Here is a 22,237-nt window from a genome sequence, read left to right as displayed (position 1 = left end):
GAATCTCGAACCTGCAGTATTTGCCTCAAACCCATAGTAGTGACAAACCTGAAACTCATCCTTAGGTCATGCAAGCATGTAAAGAGAACCTGTCATTAGTGCTAGGTATAAAGAGCTGTACCCTGATCATTTTTTTTATGGCAATGTACATTGCAATTGAGTTTTTTAAACAAATAAGTAAATGTTTCTGCTTTCCTTATAGACTGGAAACGGAGTATAATACCAGATATACTTAGTGCAATGTGAGAAATACATTGTATCAGGAAGTGTCAGTGGTGACAATTTAACAGCATTTATGTTTGCAGGAAAATGCCAGAGCGCACTTAATAACCACACATGACAAAAACCGCCTGCTTACGTTTGTTCCATTGTGATCACTTACCACATGTCTGTGTGTGTGAGTGTGACAGCGCGACACACCGCGATGGAAACTTTATTGATCTGTGTGACACTCTAACCGACATGTGTGGGCTCCCTGAACTCAATAATCACATATACATATGTGTACTACTATGTGTCTGCATGTCTATCTAGCTTATTTCTATTTATTTATTTATCTATCTATCTATCTATCTATTTATCTTGATTGTATCTATCTATCTATCTATCTATCTATCTATCTAGCCAGCAAAATACGTATTATATAAACATTTATCAACAAATCAGAAAAAACTCATATATAACTGAAATATTTGTTTATCTATTTATCACCTTATTAATATATAATATAATGTTTATTTTATTTTATGTCACCAAATCAGAAATACATTATCAACATTTTTGCCTGGGAAGAATTCCATAATTAGACAATTAGACGCTGTGGTTTATTATTCGTCTATTTTTTGCACTATTGTTTGAAACTGATACTGTATCTATTTACCAGCATAGCTCAGTGATCAGAAGTAACCAACAACAACCAACCATCTTTCAGTTATATTTTGGCGAGTTCTCCCCAAGCTGATTTCTGATTGGACACTCTGGAGCCCTGCTCTTTGCACCATGTTGTTGAACAGAAAGCATTCTATATTTTCATTAAACACTCATTCTGAACTGTTACTGTAAATTTAAAGTGCTTGTAAAGGCAATTTAAAAAAAACAAAAACAAATATTGCATATTCACCTGCTCTGTGTAATGGTTTTGCACAGAGCAGCCCTGATCCTCCTCTTCTCAGGTCACCCGCTGGTGCCCTTGGCCCTTCCCCCTTACTGAGTGCCCCCAGAGCAAGCTACTTGCTCTGGGGGCACTTGTGTGTGCTTTTTCCTGAGCCACCTCCGTGTGCACCACCCAATCCCTCCTCCTGGCTGTGATTGATAGCAGTGGGAGCTATTGGCTCCTGCTGCTGTGTGTCAGCCAATGAGGAGGGGGAGATCTGGGAGAGCTTATGCTCTCATGTACATTGCTGGATCAGGCTCAGTTGAGTATAAGGGCCTGAGGGGGGAGCTGCACACTGAACATTTTTTAAATATCACTTCAAGGTAAAAAAAAAATAAAAATGTAAAGTCATAATAAAGTCTATTTTTTTTTCATTTAAAAATAATAAACATGTTATACCTACCTGCGTAGTGGTTTTGCACAAAGCATCCAAGATTCTCCTCCTCGCCGACACTCCTGGCCCCTCCCTTCTGCCAAGTGCCCCCACAGCAATGAGCTTGCTATGGGGGCACCCATGCAGAGCCACAGCTCTGTGTGTCCATTCAGACACTTGCCCGATGAAGGGGCCCTGCATGGCTCTGAAACATTGCTGTATGTTTATCATGTGGCCATGGAAAGAAAGCTATGAACCCTTTAGAGGAATGCTTGGTGTCCTAATGACATTTTCTTCACTTTGATCATTGACGGTTTCCAGCCTATGGTCATTACAACACCCAGCACTACTGAACAGTTTCTTGAATATGTGTGTGGGGAATATTGATTTTGCATCCAGACACGGAGCAATGGCTCAGCCCTGCCCCCTCTCTCTCCTCATTGGCTCACTGACTTTGAATGACAGCAACGGGCCGCCATTGTCTCAGCTAATGAGGAAAGAGAGACAGACGAGACTCCCATGCAACCTCACTGGATCGAGATGGAGCTCAGGTAACTATTAGAAGGGCTAAGGGGGGCTGCTGCACACAGAAGTATTTTTAGCTTAACCACTTGCTGACCAGCCGCTGCAGTTTTACTGCGGCAGAATGGTACGGCTGGGCAAAGTGACGTTATGTAACGTCGCTTCGCCTTGTGGCCAGCACGCTGCTCGCCCCCGGAGCCGATGCGAGTGCCCAGCGGTCACGATCACTGCCGACACACGAGAACCGTGATCTGTGTGTGTAAACACAAAGTTTCCAGTTCTCTGAGTGGAGAATTGACTGATCGTCTGTTCATACAGAGTATGAGCAGCGATCTGTCATCACCCCTAGACAGTCCCCTCCCCCCTTCAGTTAGAACAAAGAGAGGGAACACAATCATCCCCTTGATCGCTCCCTAGTGGTTAACCTGCCAGTGACATTTTTATAGTAATCAATTCCATTTTTATAGCACTGATCACTGTATAAATGCCAATGGTCCCAAAAATGTGTCAAAAGTGTCCGATGTGTCCGCCATAATGTAGCAGTCCCGATAAAAACCATTACTAGTAATAAAAAAAAATTATAATAAAAATGTCATAAAACGATCCCCTATTTTGTAGACGTTATAACATTTGCGCAAACCAATCAATATACGCTTATTGCGATTTTTTTTTACCAAAAATATTTAGAATACATATCGGCCTGAAAATTTTTTTATATATCTTTTTCGAGGATATTTATTATAGAAAAAAGTAAAAAATATTGCATTTTATTCAAAATTGTCGCTATTTTTTTTGTTTATAGCACAAAAAAACTGCAGAGGTGATCAAATACCACCAAAAGAAATCTCTATTTGTGGGGAAAAAATATAAATTTTGTTTGGGTGCAACGTCGCACGACCGCGCAATTGTCAGTTAAAATGACGCAGTGCCGAATTGCTAAAAGTTCTCTAGGCAGGAAGGGGGTAAAATCTTCTGGTGCTGAAGCGGTTAATGCATTAAGATAAAAAAAACTTTCTGACTTTAGAACTACTTTAAGCCTTTACAGCCAATTTAACCCTAAAGTAAGCCTTCACAGGATTTTCACATTTTTCCTGCTTACTGTGCCATTACTTCATGATGATATTCTATACAATATTTCTTAGTGAGCCCTCTAGTGGTTATTTGTATGCCTTCCACTGCATCCAGCATCATTGCTGATCATCTACTGCAAAAAAATAAAAAATCATGTATGGAATTTGACACACACACACACACACACACACACACCAGATTTTTGTAACTACATTTCCCATGATGCGCCACTACACTGCAGAGTGCCAGTAAAGTAAAGGGGACCATTAACCTTATTACCAGGAACCACAGTGAGTAGCTGAAGTAAGTACTGGAACAGTATTCTCACCAATCGGGGACGGTGAAGAATCTGGAAACTTCAGTGGGTATCAAGCCAGGGGCCCAGCCAGCGGAGGTGATGCTTGCAGAGCAGCTTTGCGTGCCAAGCTAGGGACCCAGCAGAAAGACGGGGGTGACACTTGAGGAAGATACCACAATGACGATTTAAGGAGCTCAAGGAATTCAGTGTCAGTGAATCAGTGGGTCTAGTGAAAAACCGGGAGCTCAGTGAGCTGAAGAACTACAAGGAGTTATTGTAGTGGAAGTGAAAGGAACTGTTACGCTTTGTGTTAGGAACTGTTAAAGACTGTTGCCATAGGAGACAGCATTCCTACACATGCAGATGTAGTGTCTTGCTGGATGCCTTTCCCTGCATGGCTGTCCTCCTATTGAAGTCTCGGAGTCTGCCAATTGAACCTAAGGGTGTCCTGGCCCTAATCCTCTCCCCCCCCCAAAAGTTTGTTAAGAGAAATAAAAATATTTTTGCATTCAAGAAGTGTCTGGCGCCCAATAACTTTAATCACCTTGCACCCACTATGCCTCACAACCCACCATATACAGAAGGATGTCAGCTATCTCTGACCCTGGAGGTTCTCATTAGACCGAAGGAGGTCTGGGACCTTGCTACAGAGGAACAGGTTTTATTTCTCATGACAGGTTCCTTTTTAGTATCCCTTCACACCCCTACATGCTTTTTTGAGCTGCATTGCCCATTCATTTACAATGAGTCCTCAGGATTTATCCACGGGCCAAAGAACACCCCTGTCCCCTGGCAATGCATGTATTCTTTATGTGTTGAAGTGAACTGAGAGGCAGGGGTTTATTCTTTATTCTTTTCACATTTGGGCTGCCATTAAATATGAAATCCCAACAGGAATACATTTGGGAGTGCATAGGGATGATGGGGACTGAGGAAAAAGAGGCTTACCATTGCTCATTGCTAGCCGTCTGCTTGTTATATGATCCTCTGTCTTCAATACTTTCTCAGTCACTGACCTGAAATGAGAATGCAGTCGGCAAAGTAAGAGTGAAATCGGAACTCCTGATCTGTAGATGTGTTTTGGGCCTGTGACTCAGAAAACTTTGAAACCAGAGGGTCAAAATGACAGCCAGGCAAATAACATTATCATACTTTATTATCATACAGGATTTATGTAATGCCAACAGTTTGCACAGCACTTCACAAAGTAAAGGGAGACAGTACAGTTTAGTTACAATACAAGTCAACACAAGAGGGATCAGAGGGATCTGACCATAAGAGCTTACAATCTAAAATGGAGAGTCAAACAATACAAAGGGTAATAACTGTGAGGGATAAGCTAAAGGTGAAAGGTAAAGTACAATTTTAGTCGTCAAAAATCACATGAAGGTGACAGAATAGGATATAGTCATACACATTGGGGTAGGAAGTTCCAGAGGTTGGGAAAGACTCTGGAGAAATCCTGGAGGTGAGCATGGGAGGAGCTGATGAGGGATGATATTGTGAGATGAGGTTGGGGATGTAGCTTGGTGCAGTGTAGAGGATGGCTTGGCATGTTGTCCCTAGTATTTTTAATTTTATTTGTTGAATGAGCAGAAGAGGGGTTATCTTTTATTTACATATTATTCTCATGAGAGGTTTCCTTTAAACATAATTTTGATTTTCCTTTTACTTTGCACCTCTTAGTCCTTGGTCATGAACAATGGTGTTCCAACTAATGTCCGCACGTGTCTGGCACATGAGCCAGCTCACTGTTATGTTCGCTTTGCGCATGCATTAGAAACAGTGAATGTCCCCTGTCCGCAGTTATGTCCTTAATAGACTTGTATGGATCCTTTTCAGGATTCAGTATCAACTGGGACAAATCTGTAAGGGCTCTTTCACACGAACGATCTGTTCAGGTCTGCCTGTCAGTTTTCTAGGCGGACCTGAATGGATGCTCCATAGACCTCTATGGAGCGTCAGATGTCAGCGGTGACATGTCCGCTGACATCCGACCCGCTCCGATCCAAAAAAGTGTGACGGAGGAAAAACCTACTTTTCCATCCATCTGCAGATCGGATTGGGTGACGACGGACTCTGTGGTCAGAGACCTGTCATCTTCCTGCTCAGCGGGGATCGATGGAGCCGTCCCGTGTGAAAGAGACTTAATGCCACTTGTAGACCCTGCGCGCATGGAGCATCCACACCAGGCTAATCAGATGGCCCTGGTTACATCATTTAAATATTTTGGAGTGGTACAGTAATTACACCCAATGTTACAGAATACACACATAAGAATATACTCCCTCTATTCTCAAATTTAGACAACTGATCAAAACATGGAGTGAATTCCTGTTGTCCATGGTGGGGAGGGCAAATTTGGTGAGGATGGTGTGGATGCCTCAAATGCTATATGTATTGCATAACTGCCCCATATGGTTGACGTTACGATTATTTAGGACTATCGACTCAGTTTTTAGGGATTTTGTGTGGAAGGGTGGAAAACCCAGAATTCGATTAGAAACATTACAACAGCCCATAGATTAGTTGGTATAGTTAGTAAGGTTGAATATAGACACCAGTCCATCCAGTTCAACCTGCGTATCATTGGTCCTTACCCTCAAGGAGCCCACAATCTAAAGTCCCCAACTCACATTCATATACTAGGGCCAGGGCACCCGCAATGTCCCCCCCCCCCCCCCAGGCCGACACGTCTCTTGTATCGTGTCCCGGCGCCGCCATCCTCACTTGCGGCTTCACTGCTCGTTTCCTACTGCGCATGCGCAAGTCGAACAGCACTTTGTGAATAGCCCCATTGTGTTCTGGGACACACACATGTCCCAGAAGGCAACGGGGCCGGTCGCCGAATAGGAGGAAGCGCCGCGGAATAGGAAGAGGCAGATTAGGAAGACTGCCTAGCAACAGGGGTTTCTGGTAAGTTAAAAAAAAATGTTTTCTAATGTTTTTTTTTTAATTTGCCCTCCACTTTAATATCTCAGTTTATATTATTAAATATCCTTTAGTCCTTTAGTTCAACTAATAGTAGCTCACCACTTTGATAATAAAAGAAGGTTCGTTACTTTCTACTTGATTCATAGGGTATGGGAAGCAGTGCAAAATATTACTCAGCATAGGGGTTATACGAAACTTATGCCCATATGGGATCTACCTTTATGAATTGAATAGACTTTCGTAATTTTCAGATTGGAAAAAGGTGGGCATAATATTTACCAGTTATGTGAAGGTTATGTTTTACTTCCTTTTAATATATTAAAAGACCTCTACCAGTTAACAAACAATAACTTCTACTAATATCTTTAAATACACCACTCATTAGAAAGTCAAAGCTCAAAAATCCAATTACAGTATAAACACTCTAAAATACTATCAAAAGCAATTTTGGGTTACCTGCAAAACATAGAAATAGTTTTGCCCGGTGGCAAGGAGACATAGAGGATCTAGATGAGGAGGACTGGACACGTGCCCTGGAAACACTTCCCAGGACATCTCTCTTAGCCTCTCAAAGACTAGATCAGCTTTTTATCATACATAGGGCCCATTATACCACACAAAAACTCTATGCTTGGGGAAAATGCATAACACCGTTATGCCCGCGGTGCTCTCTATTTAATGGTTCTCTTATCCACATGCTCTGGCGATGTCCAAAGCTTCATCATTACTGGGAAAAAAAATATTTATAACCCTAAATTTATAATGCTCCACTGAGATTACAGGGATGCCCAAACTTGCACTACTGGGGATAATACCCGATGGAGCTTTACCAGTAGAGATGCATACTATGTGGATATCCTTATATTTAGCACGTAAAGTTATTTTACAAAAATGGTCATCTGTTGACCCTCCAATCCATAAACAATGGGTTGAGAAACTTAACTATATACTTAAAAGAGAAAAATTAACATACTGTATAAGCATAGAGGTACACTCCAAAGGTTTGGTAAAATATAGTCATGCTGGATAGAACCTAGTAATCAACTATATGATAGTTTACTTAGTGGAGAAGAGTGAAGGTAGAGAAGATAGATGGGAGCAAAGAGCAGAGGTAGAGGGGAGAGAAGTAGAAGAGAAGAAATTAGCACGGAAAAGAAAGATAATTTGATGCTGCACAGAGGAAGTTGCCATAGTCTGATAATTGATAGTGTGGTGGTCAGTGTATATTGGTCAGTGTGTGGTGTGTAGTGGTCAGTGTGTAGTGATCAATGTGTGGTGTGTAGTGGTCAGTGTGTAGTGGTCAGTGTGTGGTGTGTAGTGGTCAGTGTGTGGTGTAGTGTGGTCAGTGTGTGTAGTGGTCAGTGTGGTGTGTAGTGTAGTTGTCAGTGTAGTGTGGTCAGTGTGTGTAGTGGTCAGTGTGGTGTGTAGTGTAGTGTGGTCAGTGTGTGTAGTGGTCAGTGTGTAGTGTAGTGGTTAGTGGATTGTAGTAGTTAGTGGTGTGTAGTGGTCAGTATAGGAATCAGGTAGGTTAGTTTGGTGTGATGTGTGGGGTGGTTTGTAGTGTAGTGGTCAGTATAGAAATCGGGTAGGTCAGTGTGTAGTGTAGTGGCCGATGTAAGAATCAGGTAGTTAAGTGTAAGGGTCAGTATAGGAATAAGATAGGTCAGTGTAGTGGTCAGTATAGGGATCAGTTAGGTTAGTGTGGTGTGTAGTGGTCAGTGGATAGTGTATTTTGTAGTGTAGTAGTATAGTGTAGTGGTCAGTATAGGAATCAGGTAGGTTAGTGTGGTGTGTAGTGTAGGGGTCAGTGTATAGTGGATTGTATAGTGTAGTGTAGTGGTCGATGTAGGAATCAGGTAGGTTGGTGTAGTGTAGTGGTCAGAATAGGAATTAGGTAAGTCAGTGTGTAGTGTAGTGGTCGATGTAGGAATCAGGTAAGTTAGTGTAAGGGTCAGTATAGGAATGAGATAGGTCAGTGTATTGTATAGTGTAGTGGTCAGTATAGGAATCAGGTAGATTAGTGGTCAGGCAGGTCAGTATTATTGTAGGAGGGGAAGGGACTCAGGGAGTGCGAAAAGTCCGCAGGTTAGGGGGCGCAAAATTACTTGCCTTGCCCCGGTGCTGACAACCCACGCTACGCCACTGTCTATCACTAAAAGATAGATTCATGAATCTATCCATGACAGCCGCCGCCACCCCCTATTCAGGCATCCAACCCATTTTCCCGATGCTGGGTGCCTGAATTCCAGCGGCGGGAGGCTTCAAAAAAGGTGAACTTGAAGCACAAAGCATTGCGCTCGGAGTCCACCCAGGTGTTTTAGAAAAGCGAATTAATATTTGCTCTTCTAACACTGAACCACCTCTCTGCCAATCAGGAAGCGTGGGTCTGTTACCCATCACCTGATTGGCTGAAAGGACAGGTGCTGTGATTGGACACCTATCTGGAGGAGGGGAGGAGACACATGGAGGACACAGCTCGCCACTGTCTGACCTGCTGCAAGGTCCCACAGTTCGCTGCTGTCACCTGCTGCCTAACTCGCCACCGATATAGAGTAAGTGCCAGGCAGACAGCGGGGGGGAGTCACAGTGGCAACTTTTGATAGGCACAGTGGCTGAATTTGATGGGCACAGTGGCAGAATTTGATGGGACACAGTGGCAGCATTTGATGGGCACAGTGGCAGCATTTGATGGGTACATTAGCTGCATTTGATGGGCACAGAGTGGCGGCATTTGATGGCACAATGGCTGCGTTTGATGGGCACAGTACCTACGTTTGATGGCACAGTGACTGCATTTGATGTGCACAGTGGATGCGTTTGATGGCACAGTGGATTTGTTTGATGGGCACAGTGGCTGCGTTTGATGGGCACAGTACCTACGTTTGATGGCACAGTGACTGCATTTGATGTGCACAGTGGATGCGTTTGATGGTACAGTGGATTTGTTTGATGGGCACAGTGGCTGCGTTTGATGGCACAGTGGCTGCAATTGATGGGCACAGCGGCTGCAATTGATGGGCACAGCGGCTGCAATTGATAGGCACAGTGGCTGCATTTGATGTTTTTGTTTTCAGAATTTTTCAGTTTGTTTGTGCCCTACCCAAACATTTTGAGCACCAGCCGCCACCGTCTGAGCCCCTCCCCCTTGCCAAGTGCCCCAATAGCAAGCTGCGTGCTGTGGGGGCACTCGTGTGTGCTCGCTCCTGAACTGGCTCTCTGTGTCTAAAAGACACAGAGAGCACAGCTGAGCCCCACCCCCCTCCTGCCTCACTGGCTGTGATTGAAAGCAGCAGGAGCCCATGGCTCCTACTGCTGCCACTCAGCCAATCAGGAGAGAGAGACCCAGGAGAGCCTCGTCTTGTGCACATTAGTGGATCGAGATCAGGCTTAGGTAGGTATTAGGGGGGCTAAGGGTGGCTGCTGCACACTGATGGTTTATTTACCTTCATGCATAGAATTTATTTATTTATAATATTTGTGCGCTCAAAAAAATTTCATTCCTGAATACCTGTACATATTGTATAAGCATTGCGTTATCCTGCATGCATGTCAATCTCCTGTCTACACATAAGCATTTAAAGCGGTTGTAAAGGCTGACGTTTTTTTTACCTTAAAGAGGAAGTAAACGTGATGGGTTTACTTCCTCTTTGAGTCCCTGCAAAGGTAAAGCATAATGGACTACTATGCATCGCATAGTAGTCCATTATGTGTCACTTACCTGACACAGGAGCCAGCGAAGTCACCGCTGTCCCTTTGTGTATGGAGCCTCCATCTTCTCGGTTGGTCTCGCTGCTCCAGCGCTGTCATTCGACATAGCCGCGATGACGTCACTCCCGCGCATGCGCGCGGGAGTCGCCACTCGTGGCACATCACCGTTGACAGCGGCGCGCTCAGTGCACCTGCGCATCGCTGTCTACGGCGCATGCGCCACATACAGCGGTGCCTGTGTTTTCACAAATATCTCCTAAACCGCATAGGTTTAGGAGATATTTCTTGGACCTACAGCTAAGCCTTAATCTAGGCTTACCTGTAGGTCAAAGTGGTTTGTAAGGGTGTACAACCACTTTAGTGCTTTCTCTGCATTAAGGTAAAGTACCTTCTGTGTGCAGCTCTCCTGCCCCCCCCCCCCTATACTTACCTGAGCCAGATGTCTATCTAGTGCTGTGCACAAGAGTAAGATCACTGCTCTCTCTCTCCTCATTGGCTTAGACACAGCAGCAGGAGCCATTGACTCCTGTCAATGGACACACACAGCGCGGCTTGGGATCTAGCCCACACAAGTGCCCCATAGCAAGCGGCTTGCTATGAGGGCCAGCCAGGGCAGAGAAACCAGGATCGCCAGCGGGGTATCGGGGCTATTCTGTTGATGAGGTGGCACTTATGGGCACTAATTAGGTGGCACTGATGAGGAGGCACTAATATGCTGCACTTATGGGCATTGATATGTGGCACTGATGAACACTGATAGGCAGCACTGATGGGCACTGTTAGGTGGCACTGGTGGGCAATAATAGGCGGCATTGGTGGGCACTGATAGGCGGCACTGATGGGCACTGATAGGCGGCACGGGTGGGCACTGATAGGCAGCATGAATAGGTAGTACTGATGAGCATTGATGGGTGGCACTGATGGGTGACACTGATGGGCATTGATTGACAGCAGTGATGGGCAGCACTGATAGGGGGCATTGATTGCCAGCACTGACTGGCATCACTAATGGGCACTGATTGGTGGCACTTTTGGGCAGTGATGGGCACTGATTGCTTCCACTTGTGGGCAATGTTGGCAACTGATTGGTGACAGTGTATTGCACTATTTTAATCAGGGCACTGTTGATCAGTGCCCTGATTACATTCCTACATGTCCCCCTGTGAGGAGATGCCGCTGATCGGCTCTCCTCTCCTCACACTCTGTCAGTGTGAGGCAAGGAGAGCCGATTACTGGCACTTCCTTGTTTACATGTGACCGGCTGTGATTGGACACAATCCGCCGCCATGTCCTAGCAACACTGCGTGGCCGCGATGTAAGAGCAGCCATTCTGGGACGCCGCCATATCGTCCCAGAACGAGAGCTGCACCGCCCTGCCGTCATTTGACGGTGGGTGGGCAGCAAGCACTTAATAAAAGCAGGTGCACATTGTATACCACCTGTCTAAACTGGTGACCACTGTTTGCTTTTTCTTTTGTTTTTCAAAAAATTGGCAAAAAAAAAAAGGTATCAAAAATATATTTTTTATTTGGGAGGGGGTGTCCCTGAATGCCAGTCTGGAAATGTGGTCACCCTATTTACTGCATATACAGAATGATTTTATTGTGGGTTCAGTAACACTTTATCTTCACAGAATTTGGGGTTTTCCTGTTACTTTACACCTATTTGTCTTTAGGCGAGGGCAACAACTTTGTGGCCAACTAATGTCCACATGTTCCTGGGGAGTGTGCCACCCTGTTATGTTCGCTTGGCGCATGCGTTTATTCTAACAGTGAATGTCGCTGCATTGAATGACTTATTCTTTAGGTTTCTGTAGATAATAGCTGAATATTGCATTTTGTACAGCAGCAAAGACTTGAAATATTGAATAGACTCCTTTGGTATGTGTGCACCCATACGGTATATTTAATACGTGAATACCTGTAATATAAGCATGCCATTATTCTGCGTGCAGGCTACGTCAATCTCCTGTCTACACATAAATACAGCAGTGTGTTTTTCAGGATGGGAGGGGGGGCAGTATAAAGAGCCAGTGTCTGCTTCCCCCCACCACCTCCAGTCATTAATCAGCAGCTGGAAGGATGCATAGAACATATAGGTGGTAGATGAATGGAAGAGGCAGTGACAGGGGAGGAGACTGAGCACTGACAGTTGCGCCTTGCAGAGGGTGGACCCAGCTCCCCTGCATCCCACTGGGCTTGTGCTAACTGATTGAGAGAAACAGTCTGCATCACTGCAGCAGAGCCCACTGCAGACAGCCAGGCTCAGGGAGGATCAGGAGCAAAGAAAGAGCCATTTCATTGCAAGGAGGGGGAATGAAGCAGCAGCTTGTGCTACAGATCTTCCAGCTGGTAGGATTTTCATCTTCCTTTACAGCCTGAATCCCTTCACTGGGAGGTGTGTGTATAGGGTGGTGAGGGGAGGGGGTCACCCAACAATCATTGCTCCTGTGTTGCATCAGGTATGAGGTCCCCCATCCGTGAGATCCAGGACCTTCCATCATCCTGCTCACCCACCGTGCCCACCAGGGAAGACAATCAGCCCAGCTAATAAGCCTGGACCCTTTCCAAAGAAGCATTACAACGCCGCAATCTATTTTCTTTCCCATTTTTTTTTCCTTCCAGATTTTGGATTGGATTATTGCAAGATGACAGGGGTTTACGTTCTAATCCAAAACAGGGCGATTAATGCTTTTTGGATCTAGCCGAGCCCCCCTGGCGGAGGTGATCGCTATGGATTGCACGCTTATTTGAATGTAAATCTGGAGCTGGGGGGGGGATGTATTGTGTGTGCTGGTGCTATATAGAGTGTACAGCACAGAGCGAGAGAGAGCGAGAAGAAAGAGGAGGAGGAAGAGGGGGTGTATGCTGGCTGCATCTACTCTGCCTTTCAGATAACCTTTGGAGAATGTGGCCTTCCAAAATTCACCAACAGCCCTAGACTGAAGGCAAGGGGGTGTGGGGAACTCGCTGGGATCCGCCAGCTCATAAGGTGTCTTCTTTTTTGCCTTGCAGCCATTAAATAAGGTGAAAGGCGACAAGCAAAACGCAATAGACCATAGAAACCGATCGGCGGTCATCTTTCCATCCTTTCCATCTTTCCTCTAAAACAGCTAAGACCTAAATCAAGTTGGGTGAGGATACTGCACTTGATAGCCCTTTGCGCTACCCTGCAGAGATGCTGGCACATACAAGAAGGAGGTGTGCGCGTTGCGTGCGTGCGTGTGGGTTGCGGGCACGCGTGCGATTGTGATTGAAATTCTCCCCCCCCCCCCCCCCCCGTTAGCTGAGCAGATGGTAAATATTGGTGCTTTTGGCTCACGGCAACAAATGTTACTTTATAACGCAACGAGACATTTTAAATATTTAATCGTCGGAATTATTCGCCGTTCATTTTGTTTACGACCTCTTGTTTCTTGAAAACCCAGACTGAACGTGGAATGTAGGTGCCTTTATTGAGGAATGTTTATTGACTGATGTAGGTGGTTTGGAAGGGTCAAGGATGCTGTGATGGTCTGATGGTCCTAGTGGCAGCAGCTAACATTTCTGCATCTATTTGGCTTCACAGACAAACCCTTTATCTCAGAACGTAATCAAGAAGGTGGTTTTCCACCTCTGTTTTTTTTTTTTTTGGGGGGGGGGGGGTATCTTTTGCTGTTTCCTTTTACATTCTTTATAATTAATATATATATATATATATATATATATATATATATATATATATATATATATATATATATATATATATATATAATATATATATATATAATGTGTGTGTGTGTGTATATATATATATATATATATATATATATGTATGTATCAGTTTCCTACAAAGCAAGCTGACCTCATGGATGTATTTGATTCCACATAAAGCGCAGGTGATACACGTCAAGATATGAATTTATTAGCCATGTGAGCAGCTTCATCACCTAATACTGGACCCACACCATACACTTCATGTTGTGAATTGGTTGTGTTGGTGCCTCCGTGTCACTATTAGTTAAATGGGATAGAAGTATGATAGTAAGCAACTAAGCTGCAGCAGCCAATGAGATTCTTGTTTTCACTAGCTGACTCATGTTAGCTGCTTGCTAATTGGGAGCTCTCATTGACTATAGCCTTGACTATCTCAGTTACTTAGTTGCAAACCATTAGGCTGGGTTCACAAATGTTCGCTTTGAAGCTCTGTTTTCACAGCTAATTGACAATTCAGCCTTTCACGTCAGTTTTTGATCAGGATCAGGTCAGGATTGCGTCAGTATCAGGTCAGGTTTACATCAGTATCAGGTCAGGTTTACATCAGGATCAGGTCAGGTTTACATCAGGTCAGGTTTACATCAGTATCAGGTCAGGTTTACAACAGGATCGGGTCAGGTTTACAACAGGATCGGGTCAGGTTTACATCAGGATTCGGTCAGGTTTACATCAGGATTCGGTCAGGTTTACATCAGGATCAGGTCAGATTTACATCAGGATCAAGTCAGGTTTACATCAGGTCAGCTTTACATCAGGTCAGGTTTACATCAGGTCAGGTCAGGTTTACATCAGGATCAAGTCAGGTTTACATCAGGTCAGCTTTACATCAGGTCAGGTTTACATCAGGATCAGGTCAGCTTTACATCAGGTCAGGTTTACATCAGGATCAGGTCAGGTTTACATCAGGATCAGGATGCGTTCCCATAGAAGATAATGTTCTTGCAATTCGCACCGCAATGTCCAGAAAACGCACACGGTTTTTGGGCAATGTGGAGTGCGAATGCAACGCACATATGTGAACCAGCCTCATTCAAATAAACGTATTTTTAAAATGTGATGCAAATTGAATTCGCATAGTTGTGAACCGGGCCTTAGTGTGTATTCAGGTAAACTGGGCAAGGTGGATAAGTAAAGCTGGCCATACACATGTAGATTTCCTTGTTTAGCCCCCCCCCCCCCCCCGGCTGAACAAGCAAAATTTTGTAGATTCCTCCATCCATGAGAATATCGGACTAATGATCGTTCATTTTTTTTTTTCACATGCTAGTCTCCATAATAAAAATGAAGAGGTTACTCAACTTACGAAAATTATCGTATGATGAAATACAATTTCGGAAGTGATGTCATGTATTGTATTTTTGGATGAATCTTGTACTGATTAAACAGGTATTGTAGGCGAAAAAAAGCCTAGTACACATGATCAGAAAATTGCATGAAAAATACCACTTTCCTACCAATCATACAATAATCTGATCGTTAGTACAGAGCTTTCTAGAGCCAATCACGACAGTTCATCTGACATCTGATGGGACAAAAAAACAAAAAAATTCTCGTATGATACCAGATTGTACGATTTTCATTTAACCGATTGCTGATCGTATAACTTATGCCGCGTACACACGAGCGGACTGTATGGCGTACTTAGTTCGTCATACAATCCGACGGACAGTCCGTCGTACTTTCCACTGAACGGACTTGACCACACACGGATGCACAAACAGTCCGTCGAAAGCTTGCGCGATGACGTGTACAGCACGTACGACGGGACTAGAAATAGGAAGTCCAAGACACAGCAAAGCACCCTTCCGCCGTGTAAATCCTTTCTGGGCATGCGCCATTCTTAGTCCGTCGAACTAGCATACTGAAGACCGTATTGTCCGCTGAAACCAAAGTACGACGGACAGAATTTCGAAAAAAAACGAAATTCTTAGTACGCCGGACTGCACGCTGAAAAAGTCAGCTGAAGCCCACACACGAGCGGATTGTCCGCTGAAATGTGTTTCGACGGACTAAGTACGCCATACAGTCCGCTCGTGTGTACGCGGCATTACAGATACAACGGCAAGGTGGCTGTACTGCGCAGGATTACATACCTAGTACGTGATCCTGTATTTCCAGGTCTGAGGTGCTCATGCGCACCACCAGCAACCCTCTCCCACTGTGATTATACACACCTGATCTGCAGGGGTACCACGGACTCAATGTGGCGCCGACACCCGCTGATTATTACACAGAGAGCCAGCAAAGCAGGGACATGGATCCATGCCTTGCCCGAGTAAAAGCATCTCCCACGGTACTAGTGGCTAGGCACACAGTTAACCATTTGATTGCTCCTGATGGTAACCCCTCCCCAGCCAGTGTCATTAGTACAGTGACAGTGCATATTATTAGTACCGATTACTGTATTCGTGTCACTGGTCCCCAAAGAGTGTCAGTAAGGCTGGCCATACATGGTCGAATTTTTTATGAAAATCAGAAAATTTGTGCGTTTTGTGAAACGATGGCACCATCATTGATTTTCAAAATTTGACAAACCAAGCCTGCAATTTCACCTCATGTTGCTACAGAAAATAATTTTCGTAGCTGGGAATCTTCTTCTCTTTCCAGGAATTTTCTTTTCTTGCACATGCACATTTCTTTTTCAATTACATTTCTCGCACGATTCTCCCATCATTGATTAGAAAATCGTTAGTTTTTCAAAAAATTTCCAACATGCCTGATTACTCAATTTTCATTGCCGCACTAAAATCGACTATTGCTGCAGCCCACTAATGGTGCGAAATACGAACGAAAATTCTTAGATAAGGTTTTCAAAAGAAAATTCTTTCGAAAATTCGACCCATGTATGGCCTGCCTAAGTGTCCAATTTGTCTGCCGCAATTTTGCAGTCCTGCTCTAAGTCGCTGATCGCTGGCATTACTAGTGAAAATTAAAAATTCCATAAATATATCCCATAGTTTGTAGACGCTATCACTTTTGCGTAAACCAATCAATATACGCTTATTGGCATTTTTTTTTACCAAAAATATGTAGCAGAATACATATTGGCCTAAATTGATGAAGAAATTTGATTGTTTACATTTTTGTATTGGATATATTTTACAGCAGAAAGTAAAAATAGTTACTTTTTTTTTTTTTTTTTTAAATTGTCGGTCTTTTTTTTGTTTATATCGCAAAAAAAAAAAAAAAAAAAAAAACAGAAAGCTCTATTTGTGGGAGAAAAAAGCGTAGATTTTATCTGGGTACACCGTGCAATTGTCAGTTAAAGTAATGCATCGCCGTATCACAAAAAATGGCCTGGTCATGAAGGGGGTAATACTTCCGGATGTCAAGTTGTTAATCAGTAAAGTTTTCTTCTGAAAATACAATACAATACATGACATCACTTCCAAAGTTGTATTCTGTCGTATGAGAATTTTTGCAAGTTGAGTAACCTCTTCATTTTTGATATGGAGACTAGCATGTGGAAAAAACCGGACAATCATTAATTCAATATTGTCATCGTGTTTACAAGGCTTTAACAGCATTGACAGAGGAATCCCTGCTGCAAGATATTGTATGCAACAGCAACTGTTCCAGCAGCTCCTGAATACCCAGACAGCGTCTGCATCTGATTGGATGTAGGTACTGTTCAGATGAAAATTTCCCTACTGACTCCTTTGATAAAAAATACAGTCGTAAAATCGAATTTTCGTTGAGTGGCGGGGCCACCCACAGCTTGTGCTGGAAATTCAAATTTACATTAAGGTGTAAAAAATAATAACATTTAAAGGATATGTGTACTGTCCCTACAACCTGAAGTACCTACCTACCCCTGCCCCAGATACTGTACATGCTTACCCTTATCCTGCAATGTTTACATCCTGCTGATAAAAGTCTCTTTGAATTTTACTTCTGTGTGGCTGTCTCCTGAGGCAGGGGACACTTGAGAGATGGCAATATAGATGTCTATGAGGACTTAGGCCGCAGGTGCAGCCAGCGGGAAAGAGATTTAGCCTGCAGAATGTAAACAGCACAGTGTACCATGAATGGAAGATTCAGGTAAGTATAAAAGGATGGAGAAAGAGTGTTACTTTATGCCCAGGGAAAGGGATGGGTAGACTGGCAGCATAAATATACTTTTGCAGGAAGTATACTTAGGCTGGGTTCACATATATGCAAATTGGATGCGTTTTTAACCACATCCAATTTGCATAACATGTGAATGTGACCACCTCTCAATGGAACCGGGTCGGCCGCGTTGCAGTTTTGAAAAGTGTCCTGTGCATTTTTGGGTCCGGTTCAGGTGGGAATTCAGCCAAAAATTTGCGCCTGAACCGGTGAACAGAAACGCACCGGACTCCGGACTGCAAATCGCAGCCGGACATGTGTGAACCCAGCCTTATTCGTTAAAGCAGTCCAGAGTTATTTCTCTGACAGAACTTGTCAGGTAGGTAGGTTTAGTTTATTTGCCGAGCTTTCCTTTTACAAATGGTATTTAGACTCTTTTCCCACTAGGAACCATGGCCGCATTAGCGCTAGAGCGATGCTCGTTTTAGCGATTTTGTACCGCTGTTTAAGCGGTGCTTTTCAGCTGCTAGCGGGGCGCTTTAAACCCAAAGAAGGGGTTAAAAGCTCCCATGTTGCGACGCTTCCGAAGCGCTGCCCTTTCATTTCAATGGGCAGGCATTTTGGGAGTGCTAAATACAGCGCTCCCAAACCACTCCAAAGATGCTGCTTGCAGGACTTTTCCTAACGTCCCGCAAGTGCACCGTCTCAGTGTGAGAAGTTACAGTGAAATGAATGGGAGGCGGTTTTCAGGCGCTTTACATGGGCTATTTCTAGCGCTAAAACACCTGTAAACTGCCTCAGGGTAAAAGGTGTCTTATTTTGCTTTCAGATTAGCTTGTTCAGCAGGATAGTCTATACTGGCTATTCCCAACCAGGGTTCCTCCAGAGGTTGCAAGGAGTTCCTTGAGCTGTGGCAGATTGACCTCACATTTGATGGTGCATGCATAGTTCCAGGGCCAATGTCACTTGAAGAGCCAACTGCTTGACGCCAACAATCTATTTAGCTGTCTGCAAAGCCTAGTACACACTACTAATTTCATTCAACCCAGCAGGGCTGAACAAAAAAAAAACCCTGACAGCTCAGGAGGAGCCACTGTACTAACTATGTGATGTTAGTACAGTGATCTTCCCTGCTGTTCTATTGTGTTCTGACAGGAGGGCGCCCCTCCTCGCCAGAACACTCTGGTCAGCGCTCTCAGCCATTGGGTAAAGCGCTGATCGGGAGCCGATCGGCAGACCTGTTTCAGTCATGGCCCCGCGACAGAAGCTTCTGTCGAACCGGCTGCATTACTGGCTGACATTCAGCCTGTGTGTACTAAGCTTAAAGTGATTATAAAGTCTCATTTATTTTTTGATTAAAAATAACAAACATGCTAAACTTAACTGCTTTGTGTAATGGTTTTGCACAGAGCAGCCCAGATCCTCCTCTTCTCGGGTCCCTCACCGGTGCTCCTGGCCCCTCCCTCCGGCCGAGTGCCCCACAGCAAGCAGCTTGCTATGGGGGCACCAGAACCAAGCTGCTGCTCTGTGTGTCCATTCAGGCACAGAGCCGCGGCTCGGCCCCATCCCCTCTCCTCATTGGCTTACTTAATTTGATTGACAGCAGCAGGAGCCAATGGTGCCCACTGCTGTGTCTCAGCCAATGAGGGGGGAGAGTCCCTGGCAGCCAAGGGTCTCATGCAACATTGCTGGCTCGAGATGGGACTCAGGTAAGTTTATTGTGGGGCTGCTGCGCACTGAAAGGTTTTTATCTTAACGCATTAAGATAAAAATCTTCAGCCTTTAGAACCACTTTAAGGGTAACATTCTGACCATCACTGTAAGGGGGGACGCTCTTCTACTGACCACCAATATGGTCCCACTGGCCAACACGCTAAGCAGAATTTTCCCACTGAACCCCAATGAACTGGTTTTAATAAGGGTTCCCTGAGACCTTAAAATATTTTTTGGGGTTCCTCTCGGTGAAAAAGTTTGAATGGAGAAAACTTTTCCTACCGACTCATTTGACAAACGTCAATCATAAAATCGAATTTGGTTGAGCGTAAGAGTGCCAACAGGATCACCCATACAAATGAATGCATTTCTGTATTGTGGGTCCTCTATGTCCTCATAGGCAATAGCACATGAAAAGCTTAGGGAACACAAATAAAGGACCCTGGAAATTCCACTATACTTGGCATTTTAGAATAAGACCCCCCACACCACCTGTAAAATTCAGAACGAGTTTTGTGGCTTGCTTTTTCTAAGCCGTTCTGCCCACTTTGCACAAGCATGGAGATGAGTGGGAGCACATGTAAAGCTGTATGTGTGTTAATGTGTCGTTTTACACGTGTAGCAGTGCACACAAAACGTTAAAATGCACTAACAATGCATCACCCAACAAAGCAAAGCCCACTGCAACGTGTTTAAAATACCATCTCTACGATTAAGCCTTGCTCTGGGTGAAACGCGTTAGAAGGGTGGCCTCAGGCAGAAGGTCAGCAGAGTGTGCTGTATGTTGCTTGCTCAGTAAAGCTAACTGGATTTTTAAGACATCATTGGTGTACAACCCATTTCCTTTGAGTTTATGTGCAAAACAAGCTTAAGAATACAAAGCTTTCTAAAAGAACTTATAAAGGCTACCTACCATTGCGGGAATAATATTTTTAAATGACAGTTGCCTGGATTTACAGGACTTCTGTAGCTACATGCTTGTTCTTGGTCATTGGCAACGTATGTAGACTAGCTACAGCCAACTAAAAGGACATCAGCTGTGGCATACTCCATATTTTTCTCATTCCAGGGGCATCTGAATGTTGGCTGGCAGTAAAAAGTTGCAGCTACTTAGTAGAAATGCATTTTGGAGAGGAGTTCAATATTGAGCATTCAGCTTAAACAAAAAAGTGTAATACATTGTACAGTTCATTTTTTTTTTTTTTTTTTAGAAAGCAGCTGCAGCTTGAATAGGAAAGCCTGTCCCCTGCCAGCATGCTGCAGAAAAGAATCCTTGTTCTCTGTGTGGAAGCAGCGGCCCCTCTGCAGACATCTGACACACCCCTGCTGCTAGATCTAGGGTTGCCACCTCATCACCCAAACACATATTAATAACACAGGTTCCATGGCTGATTAAGGTAGCGATTAAACTCACTTAGTGCCTTATCTGCATTAAATTAGCCTCAGAACCTCTGTAATTAATATGTGTTCAGGTTTAAAGGGCTGAAGCGGCAACCCTAGCTGGAGCTCTCCAATCAGCAGGAAGCATGAGGTTTGCTGATTGGAGACGTCTAGCTGTGATTCAGCAGGGAACATGTTAAACCTCCGCAAATGCCGTTTCCTGAAATAAAAGGATGTGTAAGACTTTGCGTATCCTTGTTTAATGCAGCTGGACTATATTAAGCTGACTTAAACTTGATGTTCACTTTTGAACTCCTCTCCAAAATGACCTTCTGCTACTTAACAACTAATGGTTCAGTTGTGGTTCAAGCACAATGATCTTCAATAACTCGATCGCCCAGATCAAAAGAGGAAGCTCTCAAGTATGAGAGTTGAACAACAGATGACAGTATCACAAAACTGCGGACATTTCTTCGCCTAGGGTTGGTTCATGTAGCTTCCTCTTAGATAAGGTGATAACGATATGGGGCAATGTTGGGTCAATTATTGGACTAGCATTTCAGCACTGGAGTGATCCTTTAGAACAGGGGTGTCAAACTCAATTTCATTGCGAGCCGTATCAGATTTATGATTGTCCTCAAAATGGCCGATTGTATCTGTAAGATTAGATGACCAGCGCATCCCAAGAGACACCCCACCATCAGAAGTTGAGTTCCTTACTCTCCCTTACATTACAGTACACCCCCTTTCCTTATGCTGCTGCTGGGAAGAAGCTGGATGCATTGCTTGAAAGCAGAACGTAGGAGTCTGGAGGAGGACCCGTGGAGGGCTGAAGCTCTCCTGCAGCTGCAGAAGAGGTTTAAGGGCCACATGAAATGGCCTGGAGGGCCAGATTTGGCCTGGGGACCTTGCGCATTAGAAGATACTTTCTGCATGGAGTTTGTACGTCTTCCATGTGTCTTAAAAAAAAGATAACAGTATACTGGTAGGATAACTGGCTTCCTCCCAGACTGGTCCTTTTGCAATTAGGATGTTAGACTGTAAGCTCAGAAGGAGTCGATGTTGAGACCACCACACCGATATCTCTAGACTAGGTTAACACCTAACCATTGCGATGCAGTGTGGTTCTTTCACACCTTTAGATGTGCTCAAAATGAATGGGCTGGCATGTACCTCTGCGGTCCAGAAGTCAGAGCTTCACCTTTATTGACAGAGTTGGTGGCACCACATGGCACCAATGCAAGTAGCGTTGGTGCCTTACGTTGCAGTAACATGATCTG

At 44.2% G+C, this 22,237-nt stretch overlaps 1 protein-coding gene across 5 annotated transcripts in view; it reads left to right on the top strand.

The window, feature by feature from the left end:
• RNF208 (ring finger protein 208) overlaps window positions 1-22,237 on the top strand; it is a 115,076-nt gene that overhangs the window by 74,735 nt on the left and 18,104 nt on the right. For 2 of the 5 annotated variants that reach the window (XM_077476044.1, XM_077476052.1), the window contains exon 1: window positions 12,185-12,410. The exons of the other annotated variants lie outside the window; for them this stretch is intronic. The gene's annotated coding sequence lies outside the window, so the exon portion shown is untranslated. Of the gene's footprint in view, window positions 1-12,184; window positions 12,411-22,237 lie in introns of those variants that run through there. 5 annotated transcript variants of the gene reach the window in all.

The sequence above is a fragment of the Lithobates pipiens genome, unplaced genomic scaffold, assembly GCF_037356315.1.
Source record: "Lithobates pipiens isolate NorthernLeopardFrog02 unplaced genomic scaffold, aLitPip1_a1.2 Scaffold_1, whole genome shotgun sequence".
Lineage (NCBI taxonomy): Eukaryota > Metazoa > Chordata > Amphibia > Anura > Ranidae > Lithobates > Lithobates pipiens.
The sequence above is the reverse complement of the archived record's forward strand: the minus strand, read 5'-3'. Positions and strand labels throughout refer to the sequence as shown.